The sequence below is a fragment of the Lucilia sericata genome, unplaced genomic scaffold (genome assembly GCF_015586225.1).
Source record: "Lucilia sericata isolate MDLA Ls3-8-SP2 unplaced genomic scaffold, ASM1558622v1 Contig000834F_arrow, whole genome shotgun sequence".
Lineage (NCBI taxonomy): Eukaryota > Metazoa > Arthropoda > Insecta > Diptera > Calliphoridae > Lucilia > Lucilia sericata.
In genome coordinates, this window is record NW_023994826.1 from 29605 (window position 1) to 47351 (window position 17747).

General features: G+C 29.1%; 1 long non-coding RNA gene across 1 annotated transcript in view; it reads right to left on the minus strand.

Moving 5' to 3' along the window:
• Positions 1-2136: 2136 nt before the first annotated feature.
• The window catches only part of LOC119608423, a 55371-nt gene continuing 39760 nt past the window's right edge, over positions 2137-17747 (minus strand). The window contains exon 3 of the long non-coding RNA XR_005231819.1: positions 2137-2281. This is a non-coding gene — a long non-coding RNA (uncharacterized LOC119608423). The remainder of the gene's footprint in view (positions 2282-17747) is intronic.

Sequence of the window (17747 nt, forward strand, 5' to 3'; positions counted from 1 at the left end):
TTTAATGATCATTGATTAACAATCTTCTTTAAAGAAAAAATTGATCGACTGTTTTCGATAAAGATCCAAATTGATGGACAATTTCATATACAGAGAAAATTGATCGTTAAGTTTCTATAAAGATAGAGAAAACTGATCAATTTCTTATAAAGAGAAAATTGATCAACAATCTTCCTTAAAAAAGAAATTAATCGAAGAGAAAATTGATCGGCAAGTTTCTATAAAGGAAAAATATATTGATGGTAAATTGTTTTTTTTAAAGAGAAAACTGATCGATTTCTTATAAAGAGAAAATTGATCAACAAGTTTCGACAATGACAAAACTGATCTTCAATTTCTTATAAGGAGGAAATTTAATCGAGAATTTATCGACAATTTTTTTATAAACAGAAGAATTTTCTTTAAAGAGAAAACTGATCTATAAACTTCTGTAAAGAGAATAGAAAATTGATTGAGAATTTCATAAAATCTCGAAGTTCTTTAACAATTCTCCATAAAGAGAAAACTGATCGATAAACAGCGTTAGATAGAAAATTTATCGAGAATTTTATAAAAACTGAATATTGATCTATAATTTTCTCTAAGAGAAAATGGATCGTCAGCCGGCTATAAAGGGAAATGTGATCGAGAATCGTCTACAAAGAGAACATGTATCGACAATCGTCTATACAAAGAAAATACATCAACACTTTACTATAATGAGATAATCGATCGATTATTTTCTATAAAGAGATTAAAATAAATTGATCGATAATTTTCGATAAAAAGAAAAGTGATCGACAATTTCTTATACAGATAATATTGATCGGCAAGTTGCTATGAAGAAGACATTGATTGAGGTTTGATAGTTTTCTTTAAAGAGGAAAATGATCTATTCTTATAAAGAGTAAAGTTTTGCCCATGAGAACACTGATCTTCAAGTTCTTATAAAAGGAAATTGTTTCGATAATCTTTTATAAATAGAAAACAAATTTCTTATAAATAGAAGAATTTGTTTTAAAAAACAAAATTCATCAACAATCTTTAATAAAGAGAAAATAGATCGACAATTTCTTATACAAAGGAAATTTCCATAAAGAAGAATTTGGGGGTTTTCTTTAAAGCGGTAACTGATCGACAATTTCTTATAAAGAGATAATTGATCAAAAAGTTTCAACAATGAGAAAACTGATCTTTAATTTCTTATAAGCGGAAATTGAAACGATAATCTTCTATAAAGAGAAATTTGAACTACAAATTTACTATAAAAAGACGATCGGTAGATAATTTTCTATAAAGAGATTAGTGATAAAGAATCTTCTATAAATAATAAAATTGATCGAAAATCTTCTCTCAAAAACAAATTGATCGATAACTTCTTATAAGAGAAAATTGATCAACACTTTGCTATAAAGAGAAAATTGATCCTCAAATACTTATAAAGGGAAAACTGATCAATGATTTTTTAAAGAGAAAATTTAAAGACAATCTTCTATATAAAGAGAAATTTGATCTACAAATTTACTATAAAAAGACTATATTTATATAATAATTTTCTATAAAGAAAGTAGTGATAAAGAATCTTCTATAAATAATAAAAATGATCGACAGTCTTCTATCATAAACAAATTGATCGATAACTTCTTATAAAGAGAAAATTGATCAACACGTTTCTATAAAGAGAAAATTGATCCTCAATTACTTATAAAGGGAAAATTGATCAATGATTTTTTAAAGAGCAAATTTAAAGACAATCTTCTAAATAGAGAAAATTTATAGTCAATTACATATAAAGAGAAAATTGATCACAGAGAAATTTTATCCATGATTTTCATTAAAGATCATCAATCTTTAAAAGGAGAAAATTGATGGATAATTTCTTACAAAGAGAAAATTTATTGACACTTTATTAGAAAGAGAGAATTCATCAAAAAATTTCTATAAAGAGAATTATGATCGTCTATAAAGAGAAAAATTATATGACTTCTTAAAGAGACTTCTTAAAGAGAAATTATATCGACAATCTTATATAAAGAGAAAACAAACCAGCAATTTTCTATAAAAATAGAATGATCAAAAATTTTCCTTTAAAATGAAAATTTTGCAAAAAAAAAATTCCTAAAATTAAGAAATTTCCTAAAATTATATGTTACTTATATTTCAGTTAAATAATTTCCTAAATTTTAAAAAAAAATCTTAAAATTACTTTTACCTTTAATCATTAAAATTAAAGAAAATCTTTAATTCTGCAATAGATTTTTATACGTAACCTTTCCCGGTTTTAATCATAAAAGAAAATTACCTGCAAAGAGACAAAAACATAAAATTAATTAATCATTTATTTTAAAAAACCCAATAAAATAAGCAATAATTAAAAGAAATAAATATAATTAACATTGAAATGAAACAAAATAATATAATAAATATAAAATAAAATATTGAATAAAAAAATCAATTTAAAATTTACAAAAAGCCTAATAAATACCCACAAAACGTTTTTTTTTATAGAGAAACAATAATGAAAATAATTTATTAAGGCCTAAAGGTAAAGACATAAATTTTGTTTAAAGGGGAAAACGTTAAGGAAATGTTTAAAGCAAAAAACAATAGTAGAAATAAAGTTGTAACAAACAAGATATTAATTTCATAAATAAAACCATAAAATTTGTTTTAGATTTGAAATCAATTTTGAATAATTCACATTTGCAAAAAAAAATATTATTTTTAGAAAAGGTCTACGTGAACTTGACCATGATTTTTTAAAGTTAAAAAGGTTTTTTTGGCTTAAAACAAAACCAGACAGAGAAAGAGACAAATTTGTTTTTCTGTCAGTTTGGTTTATTTGCTTTTTAATTTATTTTTGTAGGTCAATTGTTAATATTTTTTTGGTGTGACTTTAACAACAATTCCCTGATTTGAGTTTTGGCTGTTTGTTTATTTTGTTAGATCTTTTTAGAGTAAAAGAATAACTACAGCAGTGGAAATAAATATAAGGTTTCAGGAAAACCTTAAGCTTAAAAATATACAAAGTTGTTGTAAAACAAAACCGTGAATATATAAAATCTTAAAAGTGTGCCCAATTTCCCCTCAGCTTTTATATTTATCTCCCTCACTATTTTTCCCCTGGCCTTTTTTTAAAGCTTTAATTTTGAGTATTTTTATGCTGGTCTTAAAGTTCCCCCCTGTAATCTTATTATCCACTCTGCATTTAATTTGTTGATTTATATTATTGCTTTTAATTAAAATGCTAAACAATTAAGATTTGCTTGTAGAGTTCATTTTTGCTAAAGAATTTTTCTTTTTTGGTAGAGTTTATTTTCAGTTCATCAAAATATTTAATTAAATTATTTCAATTTAATAATTTACTTAAAATCATCATATAAAGAGTAAAGAGCAATAATCAATTGAAAAAAAATTTTCAACAAACTGACAGAAATATTTTTAAATCATTTTGAAGAAAAGGGATTTAACTTGGAAATAAGTATAAAAAGAAAGAGTTGCAGCCAAAACCAATGAAAATTTATTTAAAATTTTAAATTTTACTAAAAATTTTCAAGTCGAACATTTTAATCTAGTCTTTAGTCCAGTAAATAGTCTAGTCTGTAGTCTAGTCTATAGTCTAGTCTATAGTCTAGTCTATAGTCTAGTCTATAGTCTAGTCTATAGTCTAGTCTATAGTCTAGTCTATAGTCTAGTCTATAGTCTAGTCTATAGTCTAGTCTATAGTCTAGTCTATAGTCTAGTCTATAGTCTAGTCTATAGTCTAGTCTATTGTCTAGTCTATTGTCTATAGTCTAGTCTATAGTCTAGTCTATAGTCTAGTCTATAGTCTAGTCTATAGTCTAGTCTATAGTCTAGTCTATAGTCTAGTCTATAGTCTAGTCTAGTCTAGTAGTCTAGTCTATAGTCTAGTCTATAGTCTAGTCTATAGTCTAGTCTATAGTCTAGTCTATAGTCTAGTCTATAGTCTAGTCTATAGTCTAGTCTATAGTCTAGTCTATAGTCTAGTCTATAGTCTAGTCTATAGTCTAGTCTATAGTCTAGTCTATAGTCTAGTCTATAGTCTAGTCTATAGTCTAGTCTATAGTCTAGTCTATAGTCTAGTCTATAGTCTAGTCTATAGTCTAGTCTATAGTCTAGTCTATAGTCTAGTCTATAGTCTAGTCTATAGTCTAGTCTATAGTCTAGTCTATAGTCTAGTCTATAGTCTAGTCTATAGTCTAGTCTATAGTCTAGTCTATAGTCTAGTCTATAGTCTAGTCTATAGTCTAGTCTATAGTCTAGTCTATAGTCTAGTCTATAGTCTAGTCTATAGTCTAGTCTATAGTCTAGTCTATAGTCTAGTCTATAGTCTAGTCTATAGTCTAGTCTATAGTCTAGTCTATAGTCTAGTCTATAGTCTAGTCTATAGTCTAGTCTATAGTCTAGTCTATAGTCTAGTCTATAGTCTAGTCTATAGTCTAGTCTATAGTCTAGTCTATAGTCTAGTCTATAGTCTAGTCTATAGTCTAGTCTATAGTCTAGTCTATAGTCTAGTCTATAGTCTAGTCTATAGTCTAGTCTATAGTCTAGTCTATAGTCTAGTCTATAGTCTAGTCTATGTCTAGTTATATCTGTCTATAGTTATCTATAGTCTAGTCCCCTTAGTTAGTCTATAGTCAGTCTAATCAGTCTATGTCTAGTCTATAGTCTATTCGTAGTCATACTATAGTCTAGTCTAGTCTAGTCTAGTCTATCTTTATAGTCTAGTCTATATAGTCTATAGTAGTCTATAGTCTATTCTATCTAGTCTAGTCCTAGTGTCTATAGTCTAGTCTATAAAAGTCTAGTCTATAGTCAGTCTATAGTTAGTCTATAGTCTAGTCTATTCTATAGTATAGTCTATAGTCTAGTTTATAGTCTATTCTATTGTTAAGTATATAGTCTAAAAACTAGATTAGTCCATACTCTAGCCTTGACTATAGGCTCAAGTTTATAAATCCCGGCAGTATAATTTTCAAATCCTTTTACCGTTAAAGCTTAAAAACAAAGACTTTTAAGAAAATCACTTCCTAGTTTTGAAAATATTTTATTTTATCGTATTTATTGCTAAAGTTTTTTAAACAATTTATTGTTCTTCTAGACATTTAATTGACGACAAACTCATTCATCATTTTATCTGGGTATCCATATAATTGCAATTATTATTATTTTTTTATAATAAACTTTTATTCCGTAAAGTCTTCTCCACTATATAATTATTTATAAAAATATTTATTTCCTTAAACAAATTATAATTTTTTTTCACAGGTCTTAATTTAAAATAAGATTAATGTTGGTGTCAACATTGACAAAATGAAATAAACAGCAATAATATTGTGAATATAAACATCCATATGTTGTATCTTTAAGCAAATAATTTCAAGTTGAAAATCTGAGAAAAGACATTGAACTTGACAATTGTATTTTAGTTTATTTCACTGAAAACATACACAGTTTCAGTTAAGAGTAGTGAAACACAAAAAAAGTGCATAAAAATAAAGCATCATTACAGTAGAGCAGTTAATGACAAACTATAAAGTTATGGTTACAGTGGCGAGGAAAAGTATAATAACAACATTTTAATTTTCGAGCTGCATTACATAAGTTATCAAAGGAAATTATCTACTTTCTCCTCAAACTTAAAAGCCCTAGTTTGGATAGTTTGCGCATCCACTCTGGTTTGTGCCACTACTTTTGCTTCCTACTGTAGGTGAAACATTTTAACTCTTAACAAAATCATTACAAAAAAAGGTTTTTAAAATTTATGTTTGTATAACCCAAACGTTTCTTTTAAAACTCATAATTTTACAAAACAACTTAATAATTAAATTTTGAAGATAAACAAATAATTAAAACAAAAAATATATAAATTATTTACTACTTAAAATGTAAGTGAAGCAGGCAAATAACAATCATTAACCCTTTAAAACAAAACAACATTTCCAAAAACTCCAATAAATCATTTACTCATTAAAAAAAATTTCCTCAAATATAATACAAACATTTTGTCACATTATTTTTTTTCGAAAAAAAAGGTTCATGAACTTGATAAATGCATTTGTTTTTAAAATAATTTACATTAAGTAAATATTTTTTTTAAATTCCAAAAAATTAAAATTTTATTTACCCTGCAATTTAATTAAATATTTGTTTATTAGAGTGATCAAGAGATAATCTTTTGTTATTTTCAAGTTAAAAAGGTCATAAATAATAACGTCATATTTTTTGTAATAGATAGGCCGAGCACACATTTAATATAATTAAATAGTCTATTAATAGAAATTGATTAACAAAGTTCAGAGAGTAAATATTTAAATAAATATTAATTAAAGTTGTTAGAGAGCGGCCCTTTTTAAGGGCTAAAGAGTAAATAAACCGAAAAGCTAAGAAAAATTGTTTACTTTTGGTTTAGTTTATGAGATATTATACATAGACAATATAAATCATTTATTTCATGCAGTGATGGGCAACATGTGCTTATACAGATGTAAAACAGACGAAATCGAAATTTCTTATTGTCTAGCCTCCAGTCTTGACTATAGTTCATTATTTAGCCTTTTTAGTCTTGTCTAAATTATAGTCTAGTCTATAGCCTAGTCTATAGTCTAGTCTATTATCTAGTCTATAGTCTAGTCTAATCTATAATCAAGTAGACTAGTCTATAGTCTAATAAGTAATTTAGTCTATAGTCCGATCTATAGCCTAGTCTATAGTCTAGTCTATAGTCCCGTCTATAGTCTAGTTTATATTCTAGTCTATAGTCTAGTCTATAGTCTAGTCTATAGTCTAGTCTATAGTCTAGTCTATAGTCTAGTCTAGTATAGTCTAGTCTATAGTCTAGTCTATAGTCTAGTCTATAGTCTAGTCTATAGTCTAGTCTATAGTCTAGTCTATAGTCTAGTCTATAGTCTAGTCTATAGTCTAGTCTATAGTCTAGTCTATAGTCTAGTCTATAGTCTAGTCTATAGTCTAGTCTATAGTCTAGTCTATAGTCTAGTCTATAGTCTAGTCTATAGTCTAGTCTATAGTCTAGTCTATAGTCTAGTCTATAGTCTAGTCTATAGTCTAGTCTATAGTCTAGTCTATAGTCTAGTCTATAGTCTAGTCTATAGTCTAGTCTATAGTCTAGTCTATAGTCTAGTCTATAGTCTAGTCTATAGTCTAGTCTATAGTCTAGTCTATAGTCTAGTCTATAGTCTAGTCTATAGTCTAGTCTATAGTCTAGTCTATAGTCTAGTCTATAGTCTAGTCTATAGTCTAGTCTATAGTCTAGTCTATAGTCTAGTCTATAGTCTAGTCTATAGTCTAGTCTATAGTCTAGTCTATAGTCTAGTCTATAGTCTAGTCTATAGTCTAGTCTATAGTCTAGTCTATAGTCTAGTCTATAGACTAGTCTATAGCCTAGTCTATAGCCTAGTCTATAGCCTAGTCTATAGCCTAGTCTATAGCCTAGTCTATAGCCTAGTCTATAGTCTAGTCTATAGTCTAGTCTATAGTCTAGGCTATAGTCTAGTCAATAGTCTAGTCTATAGTCTAGTCTATAGTCTAGTCTAAAGTCTAGTCTATAGTCTAGTATATAGTCTAGTCTATAGTCTAGTCTATAGTCTAGTCTATAGTTTAGTCTATAGTCTAGTCTTTTCCATAATCTCTTCTAAAGTCTAGTCTATAGTTAATTGTATAGTCTAGTCCCTTGCCTAGCTATATTCTATAGTCTGGTCTATTTTCTAGTCTAGAGTCTATGGTCAAGTCTAGTCTACAGTTTTGTCGACAGTCAAGTCTATACTCTAGTATATTCTCAAGTCAGTAGTCTAGTTCTCAGCCTAATCTATAGTCTCGTTCATAGTCTATAGGCTAGGCCATAGTCTACTCTACAGTCTAGTCTATATTCTAGTTAGTAGTCTTGTCCCTAGTATAGTCTTTAGTCTAAACTATAGTGTAGTTAATAGTCTAATCTATTGCCAAGTCTGTAGTCTATACCATAAAGTCTAGTCTATAGTTTGGTCCAAAGTTTAGTCCATAGTCTAGGCTGTAGGCTACTCCATAGTCTATTCCAGTATTGTCCATAGTCTAGTCTATAATATAGCCTAAAGTGTAGTCTAAAGTTTATTGTAAAGTCTTGTCTTAAGTTTAGTTTCTAGTCTAGTCTAAAGTCAAATTATTATTCCAGAATATATGTAGCTTTCTTTATAGTTTTAACTACAGTATAGTCTACAGCCTCATCTGAAGTCTAGTCTAATACTTTATAATAAATTACAACAAACTAATACTGCTTCTAAAATTTCTCTTAGGTATTAAAAGTCTAGACATTCCATTTCTTAAAAGCTTTTGAAAAATAAACATAACATTCCAGCAACAAAGACAAAATTAAACAATAACAAGGATTATTTTTTTTTACTTAACCTTAAAAACAAATGTTAACCTTGAACTTCAAACACCTAAAATCTACATATAATTGCTTGACTTTTAAGCAAAAAAAAAAACTCCTTAACAATTTATAAACAAAATACTTATAACAAAAAAAGTAAATAAACAAATAACCAACAAACAAAAACTACCTAATTTGTTTTAAAAAGAAATATAATATTCTTGACAAAAACCTTGAACAGTATAAAAATAAGGCAAAAAAATTAAGACTAAGTAGCCTTCCAGTAATCATTACTTTTTTTTTTTGAAAAATATTCGGCAATGGTTTAGGCTGTATAATTGGATATTTTTTTTTTTTTTCATCTCGTTAATTTGTAAACAAATCAATTGTTAATTATATTAAAAAAATACAGCTCATTTAAGAAATATTTATTTTATTTAACCATAATTGTTGTTATGACAAATGACACATCACATTTTTTCTTGGGTGTATTTATTGAATGAACGAACGAATGAATGTTTACGGCTAATTAAACTTTTAATTGCAATCATGCAATTTGGTTGTTGTATTGATTTACAGATTTATTTCAAAAGCGGGTGATGTGACAAAAATGAAAGACTTTGGAATATTTATTATAAAATATAGCAAAGACGATAAAATAGATTATAATAAAGACAAGTAAGAAATTATAGTCGGGCGAGGCCGACCATATAATACCCTACACCTGTTATAAAATTAAAATGTGATTTAGTTTTCATAATAAAGCATTTAAGTTGAATTGTACCTTGTCTCTGATGTACTTAAGCCATTTATTGTTGAATAAAATTGTGGATATTTAAGTCAAATTTTGAAGGGGTCTTTGTATAGGGGCTATGGTCAAATGAGACCCTATAATTATAAAATTCATGAGAATCATAAAGGCTAGTATAGAACTTGGTTTTGCAGCTTTTTGTCGAGATACAAGTATATTAAACATAATTATGAACTTAAGAGCCTTATTCGGCGGGTTCAGTTGTATGGGGGCTAGGTGAAATAATGGACCGATGTAAAACATTTGCAATAGGCTTCGTCTCCGATACTATAGAAGATCGTGTGCCAAATTTCATTGAATTATGTAAACCATTTTCAATAGGCTTCGTCTGCGATACTATAGAAGATCGTGTGCCAAATTTCATTGAATTATCTTCAAAATTGCGACCTGTAGTTTGATTACAAGGTTTACAAGCCCTATTCGGGGGTTCAGTTGTATGAGGGCTAGGTGAAATAATGGACCGATGTAAACCATTTTCAATAGGCTTCGTCTGCGATACTATAGAAGATCGTGTGCCAAATTTCATTGAATTATCTACAAAATTGCGACCTGTTGTTTGATTACAAGGTTTACAAGCCCTATTCGGAGGTTCAGTTGTATGGGGGCTTGGTGAAATAATATACCGATCTTAACCATTTGCAATAGGCATCGTCCCTGTGACAATAGAAGGTCATGTACCAAATTTCATTGAATTATCTTTAAAATTGCGACCTGTAGTTTGATTACAAGGTTTACATGGACGGACAGACAGACAGACGGACAGACGGACGGACGGTCGGACAGACGGACGGACATAGCTAAATCGACTCAGAAAATGATAATGATTCCGATTGGTATACTTTAAGGTGGGTATAGGGCCAATATTATTGTGCGTTACAAACATCAGCACAAACCCAATATACCCTCCCCACTAAAGTGGTGTAGAGTATAATGAAGGACTAGACTATTAACAAGACTGTAGACTATTGTCATGACTATAGACTAAACTATAGTCGATAATGCAGAATATAAACTAAACTATAGACTATACCATAGACTGGACTTTAGAATTTTTGCTACTTTATAGTGGAACCATTTTAAGTCGATTAGTTCCTGTGGAATAAAAATTAAGCTTCTTAATTACTATTATTTCACATTTTTTTTGTACAAAATTCTTTTACGCAACAAAGCGCGTTAAAGTGTTAAAAAAAATTGCTTATATGAGTTTTTTCTTAACACTCTGGACCCATGTGTGTTAGTCATGCAATAATGTATTCTATTGTAAAACAGACAACAAATAACGCTCTAGGCCAAATTAAACTAAGACACTCCAAACAATATTTATAAAGAAAAAGACGCAAAAAAATTTTTGTTTAAAAAAAGATTTTTTTATATCAAGCCAAACAAATAAAATACACAAATAATGCAAAAAAAATCTGAAAAAAAATCTTAGAGGAGGCCATTTAAATGTTATATGTACTTGTACAACTCAGTGTGTGTTGCCTGCTTGGGTTTTCAGTGATTTGTATTTAATTTTTCTTTCAATTCCATTAATCTTGATTCTTAAACAACAGCAACAGAAAAAAAATGTTGCATGTATTTATTTGTAGACCAACAATTCAAGGTCGTTTTATGCCAAGATTTTGTTTAAAGCTTAAAACAACAAAACAAAACAAAAATCTACCTTAAAACATCATTTTGTCTTAAAACTTCTGAGCAGCAATTTTATCTTAACAGATCATCTTTTGTTTGGAAAAAAACACTAGAGTAGGAAAAAACAACAACAAAACTCAGCAGAGTGGAGCGGATGTAATGTAACAAAAAAAAAAGAGAAACCTAAACGTGTATACTTTTTTTGTGTTGCCACAAAAGGTGTAAGGTAAATTAGTTAAGAGCATTTCAAATTCTATAAACTGACAAGTCGGTCTCGGCCTGAGACGTTGTCTTTTGATAGACTGACAAAAGGCCAGTCAAAAAGCAGCAGGGCCACAAAATCCCCCAACCGCCAGCAACAACCACAAAAAGCCTAGCAACATAACTCCCATTGTATTTTAAAGCTAAAACCTCAGGAACGGACATTATGAAAGAACTCTTATGCCTAGATGTAAAAACAAACGTAAGGACGGACAAACAGTCAGTTAGCTAGAAAGACAGACAGACAGACAGACTCAACAGATACAGACATTAAATTTATTTAAACATAAGAATGCATTTTAAATAAGTTGTTGTTTATCTGCATGCATGCAAAAAAAATACGAAAAAAATTCAAAATATATTTATTTAAAATACAAAAATTTGTATGTGGCAAACACATTACGTTAGAGATTTGTTATGGTCTCGTTTTGTTTTGTACTCCAGGTAGTATGTCTATTTGTCCGTCTGTCAATGCAACTCTCTATCAAGATAATGTGATACAAAAAAATCTTGGCATAACATTGCACAATTTTCAATTAATCTTTTCGTTTCGTTTTTCTTCTTCTGCCTTGTTGTTAACATTTATTTTAAATCTATTTTAAATATTTGATTTTTTTAAGTACATATTTAACAAAAGGATTTCGAAAGTATTTAAGATAAAGAATTTTAAATATTTAACTGATGAGTTTAACATTTATTTATGTGTGTAACAGCTGATAGACCATAGCTCATGGCTACAGTCTAGTCTAGTTCAACATATTTTATAATCCAATCTATAGTCTTGACTATAGACTAGACTATAGACTAGACTATAGACTAGACTATAGACTAGACTATAGACTAGACTATAGACTAGACTATAGACTAGACTATAGACTAGACTATAGACTAGACTATAGACTAGACTATAGACTAGACTATGAGACTAGACTAGACTATAGACTAGACTATAGACTAGACTATAGACTAGACTATAGACTAGACTATAGACTAGACTATAGACTAGACTATAGACTAGACTATAGACTAGACTATAGACTAGACTATAGACTAGACTATAGACTAGACTATAGACTAGACTATAGACTAGACTATAGACTAGACTATAGACTAGACTATAGACTAGACTATAGACTAGACTATAGACTAGACTATAGACTAGACTATAGACTAGACTATAGACTAGACTATAGACTAGACTATAGACTAGACTATAGACTAGACTATAGACTAGACTATAGACTAGACTATAGACTAGACTATAGACTAGACTATAGACTAGACTATAGACTAGACTATAGACTAGACTATAGACTAGACTATAGACTAGACTATAGACTAGACTATAGACTAGACTATAGACTAGACTATAGACTAGACTATAGACTACTAGACTAGACTATAGACTAGACTATAGACTAGACTATAGACTAGACTATAGACTAGACTATAGACTAGACTATAGACTAGACTATAGACTAGACTATAGACTAGACTATAGACTAGACTATAGACTAGACTATAGACTAGACTATAGACTAGACTATAGACTAGACTAGACTAGACTATAGACTAGATTATAGACTAGACTATAGACTAGACTATAGACTAGACTATAGACTAGACTATAGACTAGACTATAGACTAGACTATAGACTTGAATATAGACTAAACTATAAACTTGAATATAGACTAAACTATAGACTTCAATATATACTAGAATATGAACTAGACTATAGCCCATAGTCCATATGTACTATAGTCTAGGCTATAAACTAGACTATAGACTTGGCTATAGATTAGACTATAGACTAAACTACAGACTATGTATATTATAGACTATACGATAGACTAGACCATAGACTATATTACAGACTAAACTATAGACTAGACTATACTATACACTACACTATAGACTAGAATAGAGCCAAGACTTGTCAAATCTATATACCATACTACAGTCCAGACTTTATACTAGAATATCTTCAAGTAAACTTGTCTTAACCCAACAAATTTTCCATAAAATTGCCTTTATCTTTAAAATTTACAAAAGTTTATTCTTATACAAAATTAAATATTTCATAACAATTAAAATTCCTTTGATGTCTTCCTAAAAAAACAAACAAATAAAAAGAACAAAAAATTTAAAAAAAAATCCCATTAATTTAATATTCTGGGAAACAAACGTAATACGAAAAAAATCGCAATCGCATGTTTGCAATTATTTCATACAGTTTTTTAAAACGCTTCCTCTAGAAATATACAAAAATATTTTTCATTATTTAAGAATTCTTCTTGTATATTTACATTTGTTATTAATTTATTACAATATTTATTATAACTGAGATCAAAATTCAATGGCCGTTTAATAAATTTATAGAAAAATATTTTCAAATACTTTTCAAATTATCTAATGTTAGCATTCGACAGACAGCAGCTGTTTAGTGAAAGAACCAAAACGTAATACGTAAAACAAAAACAACAACAACAATAAGAAAAACAATAACAAAGAAATCTTGTAAGGAATTTTAATTATATAAAATGACAGCTAGAAAATAAGTTTTAAATAGTGTTATTTATGGCTTAATTCAAACAAATTTTACAAAAACAATATTCATGTGAAATTTATAAAATAGATTTTTTTCTCTAAGTGTTTTCTTTTCTATTATTTTTAAAGGGTACTTTTCCATATTCCAAACTGTTATTTTAATTATTAATAAATTTTAATTGTTTCGTTTATTAAAAAAAATAATAGTAATAATATTATTGTCATTATTTAATAAACACTTGAGAGAGAGTATGGAAAAAATAAATCATAATCAAAAACCAAAATTTTAAATTTTATATTAAATAAAAAAATTTATAAATTTTTTAAATAAAATTAAAACTGTGTTAATGTTATAAAACACATTATTTGTTTTTTTTTTTTCAACTGATAAAACGTTTTAACGCTTATTCATTTATTTTTAAAGCTAAGAAAATAACTTTATACACAAAATTTTTTTTAAATTTTATATTATGACTCACAATATTTTTCTGGTTTGTCAAATTAACTTCAACATTTACATTTTGTTAAGTTCCTTTTACACACAAAAAAAAAACAAAGTTTAATCAATCATTATTTTATGTTAAAAAAAATTCCATACATTTCAATTATAAACATGTTTTTTTTTCATACGCATAAATTTTTAAAATTTTATAACGTAACCAACTCTGTATTATTACATCAAATGTCTGAATTGAAAAATGACGTTGCCAATCATTATTTGCATAAATATAAACAAACGCACACACCCACTTAGCGGTAGAAACATGAATGTCTTCTTCTTTGATGTTTTTTGTTAAGAAAGAGAGCGAAACAACAAAAAGAAATCAAAACAAATGAAAAAGTATTAAACGTGTCAAGAATTAATAACGGTTTCATGCAGGGATGGGTAGGTAGTACCAGTTGATGTAAAGATAGTAGTTTTTTTTCTTCACAATTGTCTAGTCTATAGTCTAGTCTATAGTCTAGTCTATAGTCTAGTCTATAGTCTAGTCTATAGTCTAGTCTATAGTCTAGTCTATAGTCTAGTCTATAGTCTAGTCTATAGTCTAGTCTATAGTCTAGTCTATAGTCTAGTCTATAGTCTAGTCTATAGTCTAGTCTATAGTCTAGTCTATAGTCTAGTCTATAGTCTAGTCTATAGTCTAGTCAATAGTCTAGTCTATAGTCTAGTCTATAGTCTAGTCTATAGTCTAGTCTATAGTCTAGTCTATAGTCTAGTCTATAGTCTAGTCTATAGTCTAGTCTAGTCTATAGTCTAGTCTAGTCTATAGTCTAGTCTAGTCTATAGTCTAGTCTATAGTCTAGTCTATAGTCTAGTCTATAGTCTAGTCTATAGTCTAGTCTATAGTCTAGTCTATAGTCTAGTCTATAGTCTAGTCTATAGTCTAGTCTATAGTCTAGTCTATAGTCTAGTCTAGTCTATAGTCTAGTCTAGTCTATAGTCTAGTCTATAGTCTAGTCTATAGTCTAGTCTATAGTCTAGTCTATAGTCTAGTCTATAGTCTAGTCTATAGTCTAGTCTATAGTCTAGTCTATAGTCTAGTCTATAGTCTAGTCTATAGTCTAGTCTAGTCTAGTCTATAGTCTAGTCTATAGTCTAGTCTATAGTCTAGTCTATAGTCTAGTCTATAGTCTAGTCTATAGTCTAGTCTATAGTCTAGTCTATAGTCTAGTCTATAGTCTAGTCTATAGTCTAGTCTATAGTCTAGTCTATAGTCTAGTCTATAGTCTAGTCTATAGTCTAGTCTATAGTCTAGTCTATAGTCTAGTCTATAGTCTAGTCTATAGTCTAGTCTATAGTCTAGTCTATAGTCTAGTCTATAGTCTAGTCTATAGTCTAGTCTATAGTCTAGTCTATAGTCTATATAGTCCAGTCTATAGTCTAGTCTATAGTCTAGTCTATAGTCTAGTCTATAGTCTAGTCTATAGTCTAGTCTATAGTCTAGTCTATAGTCTAGTCTATAGTCTAGTCTATAGTCTAGTCTATAGTCTAGTCTATAGTCTAGTCTATAGTCTAGTCTATAGTCTAGTCTATAGTCTAGTCTATAGTCTAGTCTATAGTCTAGTCTATAGTCTAGTCTATAGTCTAGTCTATAGTCTAGTCTATAGTCTAGTCTATAGTCTAGTCTATAGTCTAGTCTATAGTCTAGTCTATAGTCTAGTCTATAGTCTAGTCTATAGTCTAGTCTATAGTCTAGTCTATAGTCTAGTCTATAGTCTAGTATAGTCTAGTCTATAGTCTAGTCTATAGTCTAGTCTATAGTCTAGTCTATAGTCTAGTCTATAGTCTAGTCTATAGTCTAGTCTATAGTCTAGTCTATAGTCTAGTCTATAGTCTAGTCTATAGTCTAGTCTATAGTCTAGTCTATAGTCTAGTCTATAGTCTAGTCTATAGTCTAGTCTATAGTCTAGTCTATAGTCTAGTCTATAGTCTAGTCTATAGTCTAGTCTATAGTCTAGTCTATAGTCTAGTCTATAGTCTAGTCTATAGTCTAGTCTATAGTCTAGTCTATAGTCTAGTCTATAGTCTAGTCTATAGTCTAGTCTAAGTCTAGTCTATAGTCTAGTCTATAGTCTAGTCTATAGTCTTAGTCTATAGTCTAGTCTATAGTCTAGTCTATAGTCTAGTCTATAGTCTAGTCTATAGTCTAGTCTATAGTCTAGTCTATAGTCTAGTCTAAGTCTAGTCTATAGTCTAGTCTATAGTCTAGTCTATAGTCTAGTCTATAGTCTAGTCATAGTCTAGTCTATAGTCTAGTCTATAGTCTAGTCTATAGTCTAGTCTATAGTCTAGTCTATAGTCTAGTCTATAGTCTAGTCTATAGTCTAGTCTATAGTCTAGTCTATAGTCCTAGTCTATAGTCTAGTCATAGTCTAGTCTAGTCTAGTCTATAGTCTAGTCTATAGTCTAGTCTATAGTCTAGTCTATAGTCTAGTCTATAGTCTAGTCTATAGTCTAGTCTATAGTCTAGTCTATAGTCTAGTCTATAGTCTAGTCTATAGTCTAGCTATAGTCTAGTCTATAGTCTAGTCTAGTCTATAGTCTAGTCTATAGTCTAGTCTATAGTCTAGTCTATAGTCTAGTCTATAGTCTAGTCTATAGTCTAGTCTATAGTCTAGTCTATAGTCTAGTCTATAGTCTAGTCTATAGTCTAGTCTATAGTCTAGTCTATAGTCTAGTCTATAGTCTAGTCTATAGTCTAGTCTATAGTCTAGTCTATAGTCTAGTCTATAGTCTCTATAGTCTAGTCTATAGTCTAGTCTATAGTCTAGTCTATAGTCTAGTCTATAGTCTAGTCTATAGTCTAGTCTATAGTCTAGTCTATAGTCTAGTCTATAGTCTAGTCTATAGTCTAGTCTATAGTCTAGTCTATAGTCTAGTCTATAGTCTAGTCTATAGTCTAGTCTATAGTCTATCTAGTCTAGTCTATAGTCTAGTCTATAGTCTAGTCTATAGTCTAGTCTATAGTCTAGTCTATAGTCTCTATAGTCTAGTCTATAGTCTAGTCTATAGTCTAGTCTAGTCTATAGTCTAGTCTAGTCTATATCTAGTCTAGTCTATAGTCTAGTCTAGTCTATAGTCTAGTCTAGTCTATAGTCTAGTCTAGTCTAGTCTAGTCTATAGTCTAGTCTAGTCTAGTCTATAGTCTAGTCTATAGTCTAGTCTAGTCTATAGTCTAGTCTAGTCTATAGTCTAGTCTAGTCTATAGTCTAGTCTAGTCTATAGTCTAGTCTATAGTCTAGTCTAGTCTATAGTCTAGTCTAGTCTATAGTCTAGTCTAGTTTATAGTCTAGTCTAGTCTAGTCTATAGTCTAGTCTAGTCTATAGTCTAGTCTATAGTCTAGTCTATAGTCTAGTCTATAGTCTAGTCTATAGTCTAGTCTATAGTCTAGTCTATAGTCTAGTCTATAGTCTAGTCTAGTCTATAGTCTAGTCTAGTCTAGTCTATAGTCTAGTCTAGTCTATAGTCTAGTCTAGTCTATAGTCTAGTCTAGTCTATAGTCTAGTCTAGTCTATAGTCTAGTCTATAGTCTAGTCTATAGTCTAGTCTAGTCTATAGTCTAGTCTAGTCTAGTCTATAGTCTAGTCTAGTCTATAGTCTAGTCTAGTCTATAGTCTAGTCTAGTCT